General features: G+C 51.4%; 1 protein-coding gene across 2 annotated transcripts in view; it reads right to left on the bottom strand.

Moving 5' to 3' along the window:
• SLC6A6 (solute carrier family 6 member 6) overlaps positions 1 to 19,353 on the bottom strand; it is an 80,917-nt gene extending 61,564 nt beyond the window's left edge. Inside the window, exons 1-2 of one of the 2 annotated variants that reach the window (XM_070433550.1) lie at positions 19,101 to 19,353; positions 7,849 to 7,885 (exon numbers count right to left, since the gene is read on the bottom strand). The gene's annotated coding sequence lies outside the window, so the exon portion shown is untranslated. The remainder of the gene's footprint in view (positions 1 to 7,848; positions 7,886 to 19,100) is intronic. The other variant, XM_070433548.1, reaches the window with a different exon arrangement.
• Between the last annotated feature and the right edge of the window lie 1,707 nt (positions 19,354 to 21,060).

The raw sequence follows: 21,060 nt of genomic DNA, 5'->3' as shown, positions 1-21,060 counted from the left end.
AGCAGACGACCCAAAACTACCACCCATGGCTGTTCCTAGGGACAAAAGCAGGAGGGTGAGAGTGCTTTTTGGACGCTGAGGTGTCTACACAGCCCCACAGGGGTGTGCCACTGAGCTGCCAGGCTGAGGTGGGGGCCAGCCCTCTTCCTACGCACACAGACGGGGTGGGGGAGGCACATGCACTGTTGTCCCTTGTACAGTAAGCACCAGTTCAGGGAGGGAGACCCCTCCCACCAGGGTACCTGGCTCCTGCAAGCAAAGCTGAGTTTCCATGGGAAGGTCAGCAGCTACCCTGAGGAAATGGTTCCAGACCCACATTCCAGGTGAGCCCACCAGGTGCTGCGAGAGGCTCTAAGGCCCTTCCCTTGCTGGGGCTGAGTTCAGACTGTGAACTATATGAAAAGAGATTCTATGGGAGGTAACCTCATCGGGGGATCTGACCACAAATTCACATCCCAGGCCTATAACTTTCTTTAGTGGAAGGTTTTCAAGCCAGCCCTGCCCGTTGTTAGCACACCTCTGAAATGCCTAGAGAGTAACCCTCTTTGCCAGACCCCTCAAAGGTGCAACCACCCTCAAGGGACCAAAGCCTCTTAACTCCTCTGTACCTTGCTTTCTCGGACCTTGAGGTAATCTTCCTTAAAGTCCCTCCTTAATTCCAAGGCATCAAATAAACTGCAACACTGCCATTCTCGGGAGCATCTGAAATTTGCTCCCCAGCATTGATGTCAGTTTGGCTCAAATAAAATCTTAGATGAATTCTTTATAGCTTTGGACATCCTCACATCGACATGAAAGAGGGTACCCTCTCTGAGGAGTGCCCCGAGAGCAAAACCCCAGGCCCAGAGGCTATCAGCAGCCCCAGGAGGCTCCTACTTTTGTGAGCCTGAGTTTCTGGACACAGATGGGAATAGCTCTCAAAAACTTCTCTCAGGTTTCAGACTGGGAAGCGCTGGTCTCTGAAAGGCCCTGTCAGTCTCTGAAAAAACCTCTGTGATGACATGATTTATAATAAGACGCATATACTTAATCTTCATCCCCATGCGTGGCATGGAGCTCTAAAAATCCTGGGAATTTGCTCTGGAGATCAGTTCCGGTATCTTCTGTTATGTTGATGAGGCAATCGGTAGAAGGTGGCCTAGGATGGGGGCTGGTTGCTTGGAGAACCAATGTGATTCTAGGGTTGGGACTTTCAGTCCCGCTCACAGTCTATGGGGGAGGGAGAGGAGCTGGAGGTTGAACCAATGGCCAATGGCTAATGATTTCCTCTGTCATGCCCATGCTAGGAAATCTCCATAAAAAAACAAAAGAATGGGAAAAAAAGAAAGAAAGAAAAGGATGAGTTCCAGCAGCTTCCGGGTGGGTGACTCTGGGAAAGTGGCTTGATCGTGAGCGTGGAAGCCCTGTGCTCCTTCCCCACACTGTGCCCTAGGGCATCCCTTCCATCCTGCTCCTCCGGAGTTACAGCCTTTTATAATAAACCAGTGATCTAGTGAGTGAAATGTCTCTCTGAGCTTTGTGAGTCACTCTGGCAAAATAGAACCCAGGAGGAGGTCATGGGAACCTCCCATCTACAGCCAGTTGGGTCTTCGGTGACAACCGGGACTTGCAATTGGCGTGTGAAGGGGGAGGGGGCACTGAGCCCTTAATCTGTGGAATTTGACACTGTCACCAGGTCGATGGCATCAGAAGGGAGTTCAATGATAGGACACCCACCTGGTGTGGGAGAATTGCTTGGTGGTGTGGGGGAACCCACACATTCGAACTGTAAACCCTTTCCTTGAAGAAGTCCCTGACTGATCCCTTGCTAAGAGCCAAGACAGGAAGATACACCCAAGGAATCTTCTCTCCACCTGAGACCCACGCTCTCCTGACACAGGTGCAACCAGAAAGGGAGGCGCCAGACTGCCCTGTCACTCAGAGGCCCTGCCACCCAGAGGCCCCATCGCCCAGCAGCTGCTGCGTAGGAGACTACACGCCAACGATGTGTGCTGACCTCGAGCTGGCCACTGCCCTTTTGAGCCTCAAATTTCTCACCTGTTATATGAGGATAGTAATAACGCTGTAAGATAATATAAGTATTAGAGATAGAAAACATTTTTGAGAATTGCAAAGGGCTATTATTGTCCATATATTCAGGCTACCATATATTTCTGAGCTAGAGGGGTCAGAAATAATTACAATAATGGTAGCAATAGGAATAGCAATTATAATAACTACCACTTATTGAGTAATTGCTATGTGTCCATCACTGTACTGAGAACTTTCACAGTTTTTCTTCCCTGATCCTCACAACAACGAGAGAAGAGAGGTTCTACATCATTCTATATCATGTCTCCTTTGACAGAGGACTCTGGGGCACAGAGACGTTCACTGACATGACCCGAGACCCACAGTGAGGTAGAGACCAAGTGACATTTACACCCAGACTCACTGGACATTAACCACACCTCTCCTCTCTCTAAACCATGTCTTCATCAACCTCTGAGTGTGGGCCATTATTCATAGCATTTCCTGTTTACTGAGTTTTTATTTTCTTCCCCAAATGAGGAAGGCTAGCAGATTGGGGGCTACTAGTCTGGGTGGATTGTTTTAAATCCTCTGCTCCCTAAAGCCCTGAAGGCAGGGACTCCCCAGGGAGGTGCCACCACTCCCTCTTGATGTCTGAGGGCTGTCATTTAGGGTGATTTCTGGACGGTCAAAAATTTGGTGACACTGTGCCCAGCATCTTAAAAATACACAGTCCCTTAGGGTAGCAATTCCAATGTGCTGACCAGACCCACGTGTAGTATGTTCACTGCATTTGGTTTTGCAAGATGGAAAAGTTCCGGAGGTTGGTTGCACCACACTGACAAACTGTACACTTAAAAATGGTTAGGATGGCAAATTTTATGTTATGTGTATTTTACCACAATTAAAAGTAGAATGGAAAAAAAAAAGATGTTCACAGCAGAGTGGTTTATAAGAAAGAGAAACTGCAAAAGGCCAATCCCTCATCACTAGGGGATTAAACAATTGGTTTACCCAACAAATGAAAACCAATCTGAACAGAGCCAACAAACTGGAGGCCCTGGTCCAGATCCAACGCTTTTGTTTTTGTAAATAAAGTTTTACTGACACAATGCTACACCCATCGTTTGCATATTGGCTTTGCATTCTAGCTACAATAGCAGAGGTGAGAACCCTTAAGAAGTTTGTGGACCCCTCACTTAGAAGACTCAAGACCCAGAAAAATGATCAGAAATATGTGAGGGGGGCGGGTGGGGGGGGCAGGGAGAAGTTGGCTCCCAAGCATAGCCACACTGAGCGTTCACTTTTGAAAGAAAATTTTAAATTTTAAAATCATATATGGCTATATGATAGGCAGTCACGCAGACATGAGCAGAGCAAAGAGGAAGGGCCAGGTACAGAAGGTCACCTGGGTGGAAAGCCCCGGGTGCCTAGCAACAAGCAAAACCGGGAAAACTAGGACCTCGCCCCGAGGGTAATCTTTCCTCCCTAGCAAATCGCTGGTCATGAGGTTCGGACCCTCCCCTGACCTTTCCTCCCCTGGCGTGTTGCCAGTCATGCGGTAGACCCCCTTGGAGGAGGAATAGGGGCTAAAGAGTGGCTTCATTCGACTCCCATGCAGGCCCTTGCACAACACTCCCTTGAGCATTAACCCCTAGGAACAGGAATAACATCTAGGCCTCAGTGGTGTTCCAGCTCCAGGCCCAGAGGAGCAGTAAAACCAGACAAGCGAAGCCATGGCTGACATCAGGACCAGCACGAGGGGAACCTGTCCCCGCTCACCAAGCACGCCACTTTCCCAGAGAATTGGCTAATGACCCCTTGCCCTGGTGCCAACTAATAAGCGGAGAACGTGACCCTGAAAGGACACACCTGGAGAGCTGGTGAATCTTCCATGGAATCCTCTCCAAGGACCTCCCCTAAAATCCCCACCCTTATAAGCCCTCAGGACAGAGCACCCAATGCCGTGCTCTCTAGGAGCACACGAACCCTTCCCCACCCTCTTTCCCCTGGCGATTTTTCCTGTCGCTCTTTTTCCTAAGCTCCTGGGCCCTTTGTAACTTGCTCCTGAGCCCACACAGCTCAGATGGCTCACATCTTCTACCTCTGTGACTTTCTAAATAAACTTTCTCTTATGGTGGGTCTTGGCTCTGAATTCTTTCTTAGCCAGAACTCAAGTACCCAGGTTGCTGGCTAGAGGTCTGGTCTGACGCCACTGGTCTAACACCTGGTGCCGTTCTCCCAGTCAACAGCTATCTCTGGATGGTGGAAATTGGGATGCGTTTTATTTTCTCCTTTTGACTTTTCTGTGCTCTCCAAATGTTCTGCATTAAAGATATTACTTCCCAACGCTATAAAAAATGATAATTATGTGACTCGATGGAAGTGTTAGCTAAGAGTACTACGGCAATCAATACATCAATACAAATGTATCACATTCACATGTGTACACCTTAAACTTACACAATGGTTTCCTATGTCAAATATGTCTCAATTTTTAAAACAGGTAACAAACAATAAATACCCTTCTCATTGCCTTGGCCCTTAGAGGTAGCTAGCTAGTGCTGACTTTGTGGCTTTTAACAATCACAGGTCTTGATATTAGCAGCCTTTTCCGGCCAGCTTACAACCTGGAAAGGTAGGGAGAAGGCCCCATGAGAATTCTCCTGACAGGTTCCCCTCTTGCTAAAATTACAGGACACCCAGGTGGGTGGATCTGATTTTCAGCTGGGGTGGGGTGGGGTTGCTCTAGGCCTCAGCTGTGTTTCAGCTCTAGGCCCAGAGGAGCAGTAAAGCCAGGAGTGGGGAACCTTTTTTCAGCCAAGGGCCATTTGGATATTTATGTCATTCCCTGGCCATACAAAATTATCAACTTAAAAATTAGCCTGCTATATTTGGTCAAACATTTAATTAATTCACCCTTAATGCCTTGGCAGGGCCAGATCAAATGATTTTGCGGGCCTTACTCGGCCCGCAGGCTGGACGATCCCCACCCCTGCTCTAGGAACTCGTGCCAGGGAGATGAAAAGTGAAAATGTATTGGGGTTCTTGGAACTGATTTTGTTAGGCTGTTGAGTGCTTCAAAATTCCACTGTGATGACCATTACCCCCGATCCCGCACTCGCTGTTTTTCTAATCCTCCTGGGTGCTGTTATTGTTTCCTGTTACAGATTACAGGTGGGGAATTTGAGGCTCAGAAGTTCAGTGACCCTCCCCTCAAGCTCACACAGCTGGCACAGGGTGGAGTCAGGATTTGAACCAGGAACTGTCTGACTCTCCATCTCCTTGGGCTTTCCACTATATGGGCTGTCCTGTCAGGAATAAGGATTTTGGCTGGTTCATTAATAACTCAGAGTCCCACATCATCATCTTGGCTGCCCACAACCCTGTGAGAGTCTTGTAAGCGATTATCAGCTCTTTTTTCAGATGGGAACCTGGAGATCACAGTGAGGAGGGCTGCAACCCAGTAGTGCTCAGACTTCAGGGATGACAGCTGCTGTCCTCTAAAGATACCCTCCTCTAAATCCCATGTTGCTTGTCATGTCAAAAGTAAACCCAGGAGGGCTGCTTGGAGGAGGCATCAGGCAGGCCTGAGATCAAACCCACCTGTCAGCCTCAACTACCTTGCCTATAAAATGAGTTCTCACCCAGCGTGGATGGGTCAGCAAGCCTCGGAAGAGCAGAACAGTGGCTGGTTTCTGTTTATTTCCTAAAAAGTCACCAGCCCTGGTGGGGGCCAGGCCCCTAGCACAATATTCTCTTTATCTGAAAGCAGAACTCACATTCCAGCTTCTCAACAGCAGGCACCTGGCTTCCAGCTGCCCTGGGCTACTCATTAACCAGGACTGGGCCTCAGGAAGGGGCTGAAGTGGGAGTCTGCTCCCAGTCTCGGGGAGGGAGAGGGGAAGGAAGCGCTGGATGATGTTGGCACTGGGGTCAGACCAACCGGACTTCAAATCCTTCCTCGCCATGTGACCTAGGGGGGAGTCAATTCACCTCTCTAAGCCTCAGCTTCCCTATCTGTATAGGGAGATAATGCCTGTGTCCACTTCACAGGACTGCTGTGAGGAATGCATGAGCCAGTAAAGTGCCTAGCAGTGATCTGGAACAAGCACTCAATAAATGTTATCTGTCATTTTTACAAAAAGAATAACAGCACCCAAGTCAGAGGACTGTTGTAGGTTAAAATGTGCCTCTCAGCACCATGTTCAGCTGTTAAAGAGTTAAATGTCAGGGAGTATTCTTACTGGCATTCATGATGTTTATAGTGATGATTCTGGAGGTGATATGCAGTGGGACAATTCCTACTTGGCAGCTGGTCAGCGAGGTGTCCTGAGCCACTAGGGATATGACTGCCTGGCTGTCCACCTCTAATGTCACAGCATGAAGAACAGGTCTCCATGGGGTCCAGTGGACTGTGGCAGAGCACCCGGGTTGGGGAGTCTTGGTGACAAGGACAGAATCAGGTCCACCACTGGCAGTAGCAAGCCAAGGGTCTTTGGGCCTTTTCTCCTAGTCCTGTCTTCCTCGATCACCCCAAATCCCAACCCTGGACCAGTGGGAGCTTGGTGAGGGGGCATTCCCTCCCTTCCCCTCCCCATGCCCACCCCCGCCAGGAGAAATTACTGCCCAGGAAGCCAGGATTTCCCAATTCCAGAGCAGAATCTACTGGGTCATGAAATCAACTTAGAGAGTCAGGGCTATCGTTTTTCTACAAGAAACGAGGAGAGAACAGAGCCCGAAGATGGTGAGGACATGAGTTATTATTTTTGAAACTGTGGTTTCAGTTTCATGCGCGTGTACGTGTGTGAGCACATGCGGCATCCTGTCGTAAAATGTATTTCTTATTGACTGTCACAACTACAAGACTCTGAAAGCCCCAACAGCAAGATCGTTTACATCAAGGCAAATAAGGCATCTGCAGAAAAGTGACAGTCAGGCTCCTGCCCCATCAACCCCCTTTAGAAACAGTGTCGTGATCCTGAACGACTACGTAAGGGGGGTGGGGGAGCTTCTGTAAATGTCAGGATACGATCAGCAAAAGCAAGATGTCATTAAGGTCTGTAGATTAGATAACAGAACTGTGCCAGTAGTAAACGTCCTGGGTTGATAATTATGTGCTTACATAAAAGGACGAATGGCCTTGTTCTTACGAAACACATGCTGAAGGGTTAGTTAGGGGTAAAGAGGCATCTTGACTGCAAACCCCCCAATGATTCAGCAAGAGAAGAGAGAGAGAGAGAGAGAGAGAGAGAGAATGAGAATTAAAGGGACTATCTTTATACCATAGAGAGAAAAAGATGATGCCAAAGTGGCACATGTTGACAATGAGAAAATCTAAGTGAAGGGTATATGGGAATTCACGGTAATATTCTTGCAACTTTTCTGAAGGGTTTCACTTTTTTACAAATAAAAAGTTTAATGAAGAGAAAATTGGGATAGCAGCCCCGATTCCTGGAGCATCCTGTCTGATCCTGTCTGTGCCGGAATCCAAGGGGATCACCGTTTCACACGAGTCCGACCCAATCCTCAGAATCAGCTCGGCGAGGACCCCATCACTGCTTGGTGGCAAAGCCAGGATGGGAACTAGGCCAGGACCCCAAAATCAGTGCTTGGCCCATTTGCAGGGCTGCCTCCCTGGCACAGGCTGGCACAGGTAGCCAACCCGGGTTATGGACCAGCCACCCAGAGGTGACAACTTGTGGATAAGGTCCCACAGCCCAGGTCTGCCTTTCCCTCTCAGAGCCTGGAGGAAACACCAAGCTCCAAGCACCACACCTTGGGTCACGGCCAAGTTGGTGTAACCCATCGCCATGGGGAGAGCTCAGTGCCACTTACGTTTGGAGGCTCCTCGGAAAGGGCTGCTGCTCTGGACCTATCACAATGAGAGGAAGCAAAGAAGGAAAGATCTGGTCAGGTTGTGACTTGTGACTATACACAGGACTTGTTCTTCTTCCAGATGTGACCACCCAGCTCACACACGCTAGGAAAGGCCCCCAACAACACGCAGTGGGGACAGAAAACTGGAGTGCTGAGGCGCTCCTGCACACTCACAAGCTCCCACACAGACACACTTGCTTGCACGCCCCTCTCCTGGGTGCAGTGTCCCTGAAACTGTCCGCAGGTAGCTTGTGCTGGGAGGAGCAGATGGCCCAGCCCAGCATTGGGAGGAGATGGTTCTTCTTGCTGCCTAAGCTGCATACCTCACTCCCCCAGCCCTGACCCAAATGCCCACGCTCATGTGAGCACCCCACCAGCCCGGTCATGTGCCCAGGTCTGGGACTGGCTGTTTGCTGCAAGCAAGGGGACATGCCAAGGTCAGATAGATGAGCTTCAAGGCTCTAGAGACCCCAGATTCTTGGAAAATACTTATCAACTATTTAGAGGCTCTGAGATTCATGTGCCAAGAAAATCTGTTGAACTGTGCTGAGCCAAGCAGTCCCCAAACCTGAATGACCACCAGCTGGGAGGCTCTCCTGGCTTGCTGGAATATGAAAATGCAGTAATCCAGGAAATGGTTCCTTAACAACTAAGATCTTACATTTAAGTGGAATGGCAGAGGGCCTCCAGGCTGGGGGCTTCCCATTCTTCATGCGTTTGCAGCCCGACCCTTACGCCCTCTTCCTCAGCCTGAGAAAAGGTCTCAGAAGTCTAGAGAGCTCCCTGTCCCCCAGATTAGACAACCTCATTGCTATGTTAGGGCCCCCACAGTCAAGGCATTGAGAACACAGTGGTGAACAAGACAGCCAAGGTCTCATAGAGCCTGGAACACATGGTAAAGGCCAACATGTGACAAAGATGTCATGGAGCCTTTATGTTCTGGGTGGACACACGTGACGGCTGGGGTGGATTAGTAATGTCTCCAACTCACGTGGGGGGTGGAAGTGGCGATGTGCACCTTACTGCGCTGGATAATATCAAGGGAAGAGGGACAAAGGGAAAGATGAAGGCGGCATGCTTAATACACAATCACAAGCACAGCAGCGAGGGAACCAGAGGAAGGAGAGTGTAATTCCCTCTGGGGCTAGGCCTTAGCCGTTGCATGAAGCCAGCCCAGCTCAAAGAGGAGAGTGAGAATGGCACTAAATCCCTGTAGTTCTAGCGGACTGGCAACCAGGCCCCTTCTTCTAGGGACAGCCCACATAAATCCCACCGGGAGACCCACATGCCTGCTCTCAGTCTGTGGAGTTTTGAGTGGGCCCACTTTCCACTTGCAGGGGTGGGCACGTGAGCCAGGCCTAGTCCATCAGAGGGGCTGTCACAATTGGCTCAAGGACAGGCACATGACCAAGCCTGGACAATGACAGTGACGACAGGAGTTATACTAAAAATATTGGGGGGAAAAGAAGGCTCTAAGCTGAGATAGCTATGGGAGGGGGAACACCCTGCAGCTGGGAGCACCCCAAGGAGAATGGAACCAACAGAGGAGGGACATGGAGCCCAGGAATGGAGCGAAAGGAGTCCCAATAACAGCTCACAACACCTGGATCCAGCCATGCCTGAAGCATGACCCTGGGCCTTTCAGGTAAAGGAGCCAGTAAATGTGTGGTATTGTTTTTTTGTTTTGTTTTATTTTTTAAGTTAGTTTGAACTGATTTCTGCCACTTGCAACCCTAAGAATGGAGACCTATGCCCTGCTTTGAATGTGCTGGGTAATTTCATGCATGCCTCCTTCTCTGACACTCAGGCCATCAGAAAAGTGGGGTACAGATGGAATGACATCTGAGGTTCCCCTACAGCGGTGTTACTCTAGTTACCAAGAAAGCCTATTTTGAAGGTTAGGACTGTGTACATACCTTCCCCAGTACAGAGAGATGCCAGAAAAATCAGCCCTTCTCAAAGCTAAGCCTGGAGGGCTTGTTAAAACAGAGCTGAGCCCACCCCAGGTGTGAGTGAGCATTCGAACAAGCTCCCAGGTGATGATGACTGCTGGTCCAGTGACCACATTTTGAGGACCTAGATTCTAAATCTATTCTACTCTTCTTGGTAGCTTGGGGCAGGTGCCAGTGCAAAATAAAGCCCCAGCTGAGCAGGAGACCAAGGTCGTTCGGTCTTCAGAGCAGACCCCCAATTAAGGAAAGTGCCTTTGTGGTTTGAGGGTGAGCCAGTTTTTAAACAACGAAAGTACCAGGTCCCAGCTATGACCATTCCATTGCCCACCCTTCCGGCCAGCCCTCCACCCTGGCATTTATCTAAGTATTGGGGAGGCTGTCAGGGACATGGAGCCTCCTTGGGCTCAGCAGGCTCTTCCAGGAGCTGTGAGCATCCCCCAGCGGCTCTCGGCACCAGGCAGCCTGCCAGCACCAAATCCCGCTGCGGGCCTGGGCCTGACACACTGCCTGGGCTGCCTGCTGTCAGCACGGCCTGGCGGGCCCTGGGTTCTCCCTGATTTACATCCGACTTGGCTGCCTTTAGAAGCCTCCTGTGGCTTTTGGACCAGGGACACTGTTCAGTAGAAAAGGGCTTCCCCACCAGCATCCTTTCCAAGGTGGCACGGGCCCAGAGGGTCTGGCCTGGCTCAGCTGCCTCCCAGCTGTGTGACCTTGGGCGAGTTACCTGCTCACTCTGGGGCCCCAGCTTTTCATGTGCATAATGGGAACAATGGTATCTTTTGTGGTGATTAGAGAAATGGTGCTTACAAGGCCCTGAGCCTGGTCTTCAGAGGCAGCGGGGACTCCACAGCTGCGACTTATCTCCTGGACTCAGAGGGTCCATTGCTAACCACACCAGTGCTGGTTAGCAAAGCAGAATCTAGGCCCCATCTTAGTCCTTCTGCATGGAAAGGAGCATTTTAACAAGATCCCAGGTGAGGTCTACAGCTTCCAAGTCTGAGGGGCCCAGGTATGTTATTATTGTGGTTGCAGCAACCCAAGACAGAGCCGAGCCAGGGGTGGGCCTGAGGGCGGCAGGCAGGTGTCAGAGGTGATGAACTGTTGAGGGGACAAAACTTCTCCCATGTCCCTGAGCCCTGTGATGGCTCAGAGAGGGGAAGGGACACAGGCGAGGTGTGCCCTACAATGAGACTTAGTAGGTTTGGGTCACAGGAATCAGCGACGGTAACAAAGTTTACTGAAAACATTCCAGGTCCCAGATTTGGGGCTTTCAGCAGAGTCTGGCTGCCTCTATTTCTCTCCACAAAAGGCTGAACCTTTTGCATGCAAGGAGGCAAGTTAAATGGCCCTCTGCCTGGAGCGAGCTGCCCCCAACTCCCAGCAGAGATTGGCAAAGGGGCTGCCCTGGAAGGTTGATGCCACAGCCTGGGGGGAGGAGTGTGGAGCCGCCTGGATTTCCCCAGCTCTAGCCTTGAACTGCCCTAGGAAAGTGCTAAGGGTCCCCATTCGAGGGCTGTGGATGGAAAGGCTACTGAGCTGAAGTTCCTGAGTCTCTTCCCCTTCACTTCCACTGGGATCCACCTGCAATACACTGCCATTCCTGCCATACCTGCCATACCTCCAGGGCCAGAGCCAGCGCACTGCGGGGTGGGGGAGGGCGCTGCCCTGCCAGTTGCGGTCACAGAAACCAGATGACCAGATGCAGATGCAAAAACATCCCAGGCTGAAAAATATTGGCTCAAATTGATAAAACTCTGCGTTGAAAGCACAAAACAGACCCGTGGACAAGAGCTGCCTCTGGGAGACCATGCTGTCATGATTGGTACCCGTTTTTGTTTTTTGTTTTTTTTCAGGCTTAGAACGCCAATCCTTTTAAAACAACCCACACCTTCCACTGGTGAGAAGTGGAAGACAGAAACGAATTCTGCTCAGTACCACTGGAGAGAGGCTGGCAGGTTTGGGTGGGGGAAGAGGGTGTTCTTTTTCTTTCTTTGTTTTTTAAGGTCTGCTCTAATCTATATTCTTCTACCAAGGGTAGAAGAAAACCCACCTTGCTCCCCAAGGAAATGTTTTTGACTAAAAGCCTGTGCCACAGCTCTGCTCAGAGCATCTCAAACTCCAGGCCCCAAATCGGGAGGGTCCTTTCAGAGGAGAACTAAGACATCTTGAAAACCTACAGGACGACAATAGCACCCTTAAAGGGACCCAACCAGAGTAGCACCCCAAGCAATGATGTCAGGTGCTCCCCAACAGAGAAAAGAAAGGGTGTTTCCCCCTTTTACTCAGCAGGTATTTTCCCCAAAACACGAAGATTCCTTACAAATTAGTAGTGAGGACCAGAGAAGGGAAAGGACTCGCCTTGATCACACCACAAGCCAGCAGCCAAGGCCCCCCAAACCCTGGAGTCCCAGAGCCCCTGTGATAATTCATTAAATTACTTTGTGCTCAGCTTTACGAGGGCACGATTTGGTCTGTCTTGGTGACCTGCCATATCACCAGGGCCTAGAAGGAATAAATATTGTTGCATGGGTGCACAGTGATGGGTGCATCGAATTTCCAAGCCTGGACCCACTCAGATGTTTAAACTGCAGGCTCTCATTTCAGGGTTCAGGGAATCAGAGGGATTTTATGTGTGTGAGTGTGTGCTGAGGACCCCCCTGAACACCAGGCCCTACGCTGGAGCTTCCCCCCCACCCCAACCATCCTGTCGCCCCAAGTCCCGTGGGTAGATTAAAGGCAAGCCCACAGAGACCTGAACTCCGCCTTACAGGGGTGTTCAGAGCAGGGTGGAGTTGTAATCTTTCTGAGTGCTTACTATGTATCAGGCCTCATTAAGGGGTTCGAGGAAAGCTTCATGAAGTAGGTGGCAGTACAGAGAGATGCCCAGGAGGCATGGAGGCTGGTGAGGAGGGTACTGTCTTGAGCTGTGGTTACATTTGCCCAGAGATGAGATACCAGGTGCCATCTGGTAATAGAATGAATGTCCTTGACTTCATGGGCTGAGTGCCTCCATGAGGGCTGAGCCACCATCATCTCCGGGTGCCGATCAGCCAAGCAGCAGGACGGCAGAGCCTTCCACACTGGCCCCTTCCGGTGCCCTCCATCCACTAAGCAGGTCTCTGCTGATGCCCACCGGCCAGCTTCACCCCTCCACCCCCAACCAGGCAGCGGGCAGCCCGGCCCACCGGGTTAAGGTCTTTCTGCTAGAAAGGGGATGGTGAAACATGGCACGAATTCACTCATCACTTATATTTTGTGCAAAGAAAAGCCATGGCATAGATGGGACTCCCAGAGCTTGTTGGAGCCACCCTGTGGCGATGCAGTCCGAGACGCCACTTAATGGGGGGATGCTGAAGCTCAGAGGAGCCAACGAAGACCCAAGGTGAGCAGAACCAGAACTCAGCTCTCCTGCCCTTCAGCCCAGCTCTGCTGGGACACCTATTGGCCTTCTCACAACTGCCTCAACTCTACTTCACAGTGGCCAGAGCTGCCCACCAGGAGCCAGGCTCCAGGCTCCTCCCCACACAGGTGTTCCTGCTTTTCAGGAACCCCCATCCCAGCTTCTGTAGGTGTCTCCTGAGCAGCCAAGCCCTAAGGAATCTTTCAGGCCTGTATGGCTTTGCGCCCTTTTACCCCCTTTCCCATTTCGCTGTGATAAGATCAGGATCTGAGAGTCTTGGCAATGGCCATTGAAAGTTTGAGAATGAAAGTTTGAGCCTGAGATAAAATAGCCCTCAAATTCACCTGTTTTACATAATCACCGAGAGGCAGGTAGGGCTGGGGAAGAACCACAGCTTTGTGAACAATGTGCCTTTTGATGGCCCATCTTTCAGAGTCGATCTATGTCTCATTCAGACCTCAGTCTCCTCATCTCTAAAGTGGGTGGACAGGGAAGGTTAACTCCATGATCCGAAAGTGCCCATACTCCCCAGCCAAATGGCCCACCCTCCCTTAGACCTTCCCAGGCATTCTTTGACGTAAACTGTTCATTGGCTCTCCCTGATAAAGATCTCCCTCCCTCCCAGGAGGCTGTGAGCTACTTGAGCACAGAGGCTGTTTGATTTATTTAACCCCGTCCCACTGGCCACGACACTATGCCTGGCACCCAGTAGGTGCTCAATAAACATTAGAACATGCTGGGCTCTGGTTCCAACACTCCTCCCCATTTCCCAGCTGTCTGAGCTGGGGCCAGTCATTTTTCTGAGACTGGAAGAACTGGTCCAAAAGATGGAGACACAAACCCCAAGTCAGGTACAGGGCTTAAAATGCAGTCAGGGTGATAAGGCAGAGTGTGTGCTCAGTAAGTATCGGTTCCTTCCCACCTGAGAATGCTGAATGGCCTCGGGTGGCTTCACTGCCCACCATCAGGGCCAGTTCAAAGTCATTGGGTGGGAGCATTTCATTCGTTGAGGTGGTGGCACTCGAGGTGATTAAAACAGGCCAGCCTAGGTCAGTGATTCCCAAATGCTCACTAGCTGTTCAGAATGGCCTGGCAGATCTGTATGTTCTGAAAAGCTGTGTTTCCACAATGGTTTGTTGTTTGACTAGAGTATGTGGCAGAACCAAGAACAGCACGATGCCATTGCTTAAACAAAACAAAACCACATCTACCTTAAATCCTAAATAATACAGATTCTAAATAACATTAGATAGATGAGGCAATGAATACTGATCTAGAAAGTAATAAAAAGGAGCATATGTCCATGTAGACATCTGAGGGATACAGTTAAAGCTGTAGAAAGAGGAAAATGTATAATCTGACGGGCCTTAATTGTTATAAAAAGAGAAACAGATACTAGATTGTCAGTCAGATGTATTAATGATCTTTAAGGATCACTTTTAGCTTACACACTTTTGTATTGCTTAAGGTATTATTTTTTTTATAATTAAAAGAAATTCCTTTGACAGTTTCCCACTCCTATAAAAATGAAAATATATACCCACAAAAAGATTTGTACATCAATGCTCATAGAAGCTTTATTCCAAGTCGCCCCAAACTGAAAACACCCCAAGTGTCAACAGGAGAATGGATAAATAAACTGGTGCATCCATTCAACGAAATACTACTCAGCGATAAAAGGAATGAACTACTGATACACACTGAACAGCATGGCTGGATCTCAAAAACATGAGGCAGAAAGAATCCAGACACAAAAGAGTCTGTGCCATTCAAGGCCATTCTAGGCTTAGCCAAACTCATGTATGGTGATAGAAATCAAAGCTGGTTCCCTTTGGGAGGGGACGGCACAGATAACTTTCCGGAGGAACTGGAAACGCTTGGTATCTTGATCTGGGTGGTGGTTACACAGGTGTAACCACCTGCGTAATTCGCCAAAACTCATCAAACTGTAACAAAAATCTTTGCATTTCATTGCATGTAAATTATAGCTCGACTTAGTTTTTTTTAATCACGAAAAAAAAATTTTTAATATAGATTCCCAGGATCCACCCTCAGAGATTTTATTCAGTATCCAGGCCGGGCCTGGATTTGTGAAAAGTAAGCCAGGTAATTCTGATACATGACTAGAAGTACTGCTGCTGGCCCCTGGCCCCTACAACACCTCCTCTTTATTATTTGAGTGATTTGTGTGTTGGTTTTTACAAGTGAGCTGGTTGATCACCAAGCTTTAGAAGCCTAACAATGTTCATTCTCTCTGCCCTCCCCCACCACCCCAACCCCTGCCCCTCAGCTCGGGTTTCCAAATGAAGCCTCTGACCAGATGAGATAAGAAGGGGAACCCCAAAGCCCCGTCTAGGACAGACATACTTCACCCTAAAGAGGCCAGGGCTGCACGCTCCCAGGGAGGTCTAAGCCAGTAAGTTAATGGCCTGTGTACCTGTTAAACAGCATGTCCAGGCCTTCACCCTGTGTTTACAAAAAGAGCTCAGGGCAAAATTCACTGGCATAGAAAATGCTTTGTGCCCTGACCAACAGTTACCAGGCCATCCTTGGTTTTCTACACCTCAGCCTAATTCCTCACTCACCATCAGGGGTCTCCCAGGCTCGGGGGTTTAACTGGCTTCTCCACCGCTGTCCCTAAATCCAAGCTGATGCCATTTCTATCTCAGCGGCTCTCAGAATAAAGGCCAAGCCCTTTACCTAGCACTCAAGGCCCTCCACCAGTTCTTCTCTCCAGCTAGGTCCCTAGGTCTCACCTACTGTGTCCTCTGCCGGTTAACACTAGCCCATCCTGTTCCTCCATTCTGATGCCAACTCCAAAATCACCTCCTCTAAGAAACTGAAGTTCCACCTGCCTACAACCCTGCCATCAATACACTCGAGTCCTCACAGCACCCCATGGTCATAGCAGCTGCCACACTGTCCTTTCTCCTCCCCGCTTTGAGCTCCTCGAAAGCCAGTGCCTCACCAGAACTAACCTTAGCAAGGCTTATTAACCAACTAAATGAGACGCATTTAAAGAGAGCTCTCATTCACATTGGAAGGCCACTGAGCATTTCCACATCCACAGCTCCTCCCCAGATCCCATTAATTCACACAAACACTTTGGCCAAGGTAAGTTGGCCAATGCAGAGGAGTGAGCTGCAGCTCCAAAGAATCTGAGTCTCACTTGTGACCTTTTGCAGAAATTGGGGATCAGCCCACACCAACTGGGGTAACCCCGGGGGCTCCAAAAACAGCCCTAATTCTGACCCAGACCCCCTCCAGCTGCAGCCAAGCTGCATTCCAGGGGCTCCTTATAATTCATTTTTTGGCTCTTTTCTATATACAGGAAAACGTTCAATGACTCAAGTGTCTTATTTCGGGACCTTTGGAAAGACTTTCAGGTAAGTGCAGTTCCCAAGCCCTTTGACAGGTTGACAGGTGGAAAACGAGTTAGACAGTGCCACCCATGGGGTCCAAAGTGCGTAGGAAAAGTGGCAGGGTGCCCAGAGAGGGTACAGAGAAGGGGAAATGGATAACCAGGGACAGAATTGAGGTGCCAATGCGTTCCACACACTCACCCTCCAACCCTGAGGACTGGGGCACCTTTGACTCTAGTTTTCCCCAGTCCTGGCCCCATTCAACTCCCCAAGATATTAGTTCCTCAAAGCCCACAGAGCCAAAACTCACAGCTGGCCAAGGGAAAGCCTTCGAAACCTAACCCTACCCCTGTCCAGTCAACCTGCTGTCCTCAAGGTGGCTCTCAGTTTGCTCATCTGCAAAATAGGCACTACCCACGGGGGCCTCCCGACTGCAAAGCAGATGTGACCCAATCACGCAGGATGAGCTGAAAGAGAAGGGTCAGGGGAGGTTGACTGCAACTGTGTCACAGGTCTGTACAAGGCTATCCCTGAAGGGCAAACGCTTGAGGGTGCACCTTAGCCTTATCACATACCACAGTGACCCGGGACCTGTGGCACCTCTAATCAGCAGCTCTGAAGCCTAGCTCAGCTTTACAGCTTACCACGGGCTTATTCAGCCTCATCTCCCTCAATCCCCTCAAGGACACAGTGAGGCTGGCACTGACGTCCTTGCTGCCTTCGGCCCAGGGAATCACCCAAGGTCACAGGCCAACTAAGACAGGACTTGAACTCAGCTCCCTCGGGACTAGCTCCTGCCTCGCAGATTCTGCTTGCCTCAGAACCATTCTACTCCATTTTACAGATGAGTTAACTGAGGCCCCAAAAAGGTTGCCCAAGGTCAAGTGGGGGCTGAGCCAGGCCTAGGACCTCTAGTCATTTTACCAATCTCACCCTGTGGTGGGTACTCATCAGCCACTGCCCTCAGGCTCCCTCTAATCCCCCTTTCCAACACCATCCTGATGTAATCTGTCCTTCCCCACTCCACCCCCATACCTCTTCATGCCCACCCCACACTCCCTGAACGACTCCCTGGTTGAGAGGGAGGCAGGCGGTTGCTAAGTGCTCACCCGCGCGCTCTCTCTCATAAAAATAAACTCCTTCTGGCTAGGAGACTCTGGATGAGATCCCCTCCCTTCCAGCCAAGAAAAAAATTAAAAGAAAATTTAAAAGATCTCCTCCATGACATTTATTTGAACGTCAGCAGTGCCGAAGCATGGGCCAATTTACCAAAGTCCAAATGGAGCTACGCACCACTAAACCTCAAAATCTCAGCCTGAAGACCCTCTGTTTAAGCCTCTGGGCTGTTACTGAGCTGATTTATGTCACCAGGCAGGAAATGGGGGCCCGGGCTGCCTCCCAAGCCTCTGGGGCTGGTCCTGGGGAAGGCCAGGAACTGGCAGAGGCCTGGCAGTGACCAAAATAGCCAGGCGGGTGGCCTGCCGAGCACACACCTCCCTCTGGGTGCCCAGGAAGGCGGCCCACAGGTCCTCTCTCCAGTCCAGGCTAAAGCTTTGGGGCTGTGGATTCTCTGAGATTCTCTCTGGCTTCCCTATTGAGAGCCGTAGAACCTCCTGCCCCAAAGAGGAACCTCTAGAAGGAAGGGAAAAAGTCAAGAGGAGTGTCTTGCTGTCCCTGCCCACGGCCCTCTTGGCCTCCAGCTGTCCCTTAAGACGGCTGGACATTGGCACTGCCACCTGCACGCCACACTCGGGCATTACCCTTGGAGCCAGGCCGCCCTATCACCTCTCCCCACTCAGTGCCTGCCCTGAAGAACCAGCTCCTCTGTTCAGCTCTCTAGAAACCAGAGACACTCCCTCAGGTACAGCAGAGGACACACAAGTGCTGGCAACCAGGGACCCAGAGACACAGCCACACGTGCGCAGGCAGGTACTTGAAGACACAGCCACACACACACACACACACACACACACACACACACAGGTTCTCACCCACCCTCCCGCGCGCGCGCGCGCGCACACCCACACGTTCACACAGACACACACCAGGACACACAAGTGCACACGTTAGAAGACACAACCACACTCAGGTATCACAGACACACCAGAATACACACACACACACACACACACACACAGCCCTGGACACAGAGAATAGCAGACATACATTGGGTCACACAGCGCATGCTGCTGGGGACATGGAGAAACAGCCACCCTCAGAGACACACACACAGGGACGCGGAGATACATACAGGCAGGCGCCCAGTGAGCCTGAGACACCGACACACACCTGCCGCCGGCACTAGAAGCCGAGCCCTTTCGCCAGGGAAACAATAACAGCCCTGCCGGCAGGTCTGAGCAGGCGACCCTCCATCCCTCCCTCGGTGGTGAAAGGGGCGCCAGAATCGGGGGCACTGGGCGGGAGGAGGTCGGGACTAGATGGAGCGCGGGGACCAGGTGGGGGCTCCGCGCGCCCGGCTCCCTCTCCCGCGGGTACCTGGGGCGGCCGCGGCGCTGCACTCCCTTCCACTCGCCAGGGACTGCCCGCCGGCTGGGTCTCTGGCCCGCGGGGTCCGCGCTCCGCGCTCCTCGGTGTGGCGAGGTGTCCGAGCTCGCAGTCCTCAGGGCTCGGCGACGGCAAGCGAGCCGGACTGCAACCAGGGCCCGAAGCTCGGCGCTGGCGGCGGCGCGAAGGAAGCAGTAATTTATAAGCGGCTTCTTCCTGACCTCGCGTGTCTGTTGTCTGAGCAGGCAGCTCTCAGCATCACCCATCCTGCTGGGTGGAAAAATACCAGCTTGGCCGGGCCGGGGGCGGGGCCGGGGGCGGGGGCGGGGCGGGGCCGAGGCGCTCTGCCCCTCCCCACACGCGGACACACACATATGTACAGGCGCGCGCACACACACGCACACTCCACACGCGCACGCGCGCACGGGCTCGGACACACAAAGAGCCTGGGTTCGCCGAGCGCGCGCGTGCACACTGCAGGCGGTGGTCGAACACTCGGCCAGCCGCTTCCCCCATTGCAGCGCATTTTTCCGGAAACCCTTAATCTACAACCCCTGGTGCCAAGTGGTACAACCTGTCCTCAGCCCCTTCCTGCCAGGAGAGGCCCCCAACCTCGACTCTGTGCCGCTCCTCGACTCGGTCCAGCCTCCGCACCCCAGCACTCGCTCATCCACCTGGCTCCGGGGAGGGGCCTGCGTTTCCTCGAGTGGCAAAGGCCAAACCACGCCACTGCGTCCTCCCGGGCGACCATCCAGGTTCTCAGCCTTGATATGCTCCTTCAAGAAATGGACACCGCAGCCTTCCCTGGCTGCCTCCCCGAGGCATGAGGGCGACCTGAGATTGTGATGTGAAGCCGGCAGAGCTCCAGGATGCGTGGCTGTGCCCCAGCTGGGTGACCTTGGAGTAGTGTTACTCGGGCTCTCTGTGCCTTGACTTCCTGATCTGTAAAATGGAAATAAAAATAGGAGAACTTGTCTCCTCTGGGTGCTGTGAAGATCCGAGGTTAACAATGTAAAGCAATCAGAACAGCACCAGGCACTTAAGTGCCAACTGAGTGTCAGCTACTGCGACTATTTTTAAATGAAAATGGGGAATGTGCCATTATTCTTGTCCTTATTTGCATGAGCTGGTCCTCGGAGACCATTTTCCAAAACCAGGCCCTGGCTGAGCATGAGGGGGAAGTGCTGTGTGACTTCCAGCAAGGTCTTTTCCCTCTCCAAGCCGTTTTCTTCTCTCTCATTCCCTCTCTGCACTGGGAACTGTGTGGAGAGCTCCTGGATCCTTCCACCTTAGGCTGAGAATAAAGGAAGAAATACCAAATGGGCCCTGCAGACAACCATCCCCCACGTCAGACCTGGCCCAGCTGGAGCCCACTGCCTGGAGGAGCTCTTAACGTCCTATTCCTAAGCAGCTGCAGAGATGGACCGGGGATGCTGAATGGAAGAACTGCCGAGATGACACTGCCTTTCCCTGGCTTCCTCTTTGGGGCCCCCTGCTGTCTGGCTCCATTTGGGCCTTCTGGCAGGCTACCCCCACCAGCTCCACCCAACCCAGACACTGGCCCCTCCTGGCACATGCCCTCCCTTGCCTTCTTCTTGTGCCTTCCCTTCCCTTCTCTCCTGCCCCCAGGTGCCCCTTTCTCCAGGAAGCACCAGGAACCAGCAGTGTCTCCAGCAGCCCCAGGTGGCATCCACTTCCAGTTACCTCATCTCTCTCCTCTGAGTTCAGGGTACCTGCACCCCTTTTATCAGTAAGGAAACCAGAGCTGGAGAGGAGAAGCAATTGAGTCTCCACATTTCTCCCCTTCTGATGAAAGTGAGCTTCCTCCATGAATTGAAGGCGCAGACACAGTCAGAAACTCCCCAGGCTCTTGGTGCCTGCACACTGTGCACAGTGCAAAGCGGCAGGTCACATAGTGTGGAGTTGGAGTTGGAACCAGGAGGCTTTGACT

Source organism: Myotis yumanensis, unplaced genomic scaffold (genome assembly GCF_028538775.1).
Source record: "Myotis yumanensis isolate MYYU_CA2020_CCGP unplaced genomic scaffold, mMyoYum1.0.hap1 SCAF_14, whole genome shotgun sequence".
NCBI lineage: Eukaryota > Metazoa > Chordata > Mammalia > Chiroptera > Vespertilionidae > Myotis > Myotis yumanensis.
Note: the sequence above shows the minus strand (reverse complement) of the source record. Positions and strands in the feature narration are given on the sequence as shown.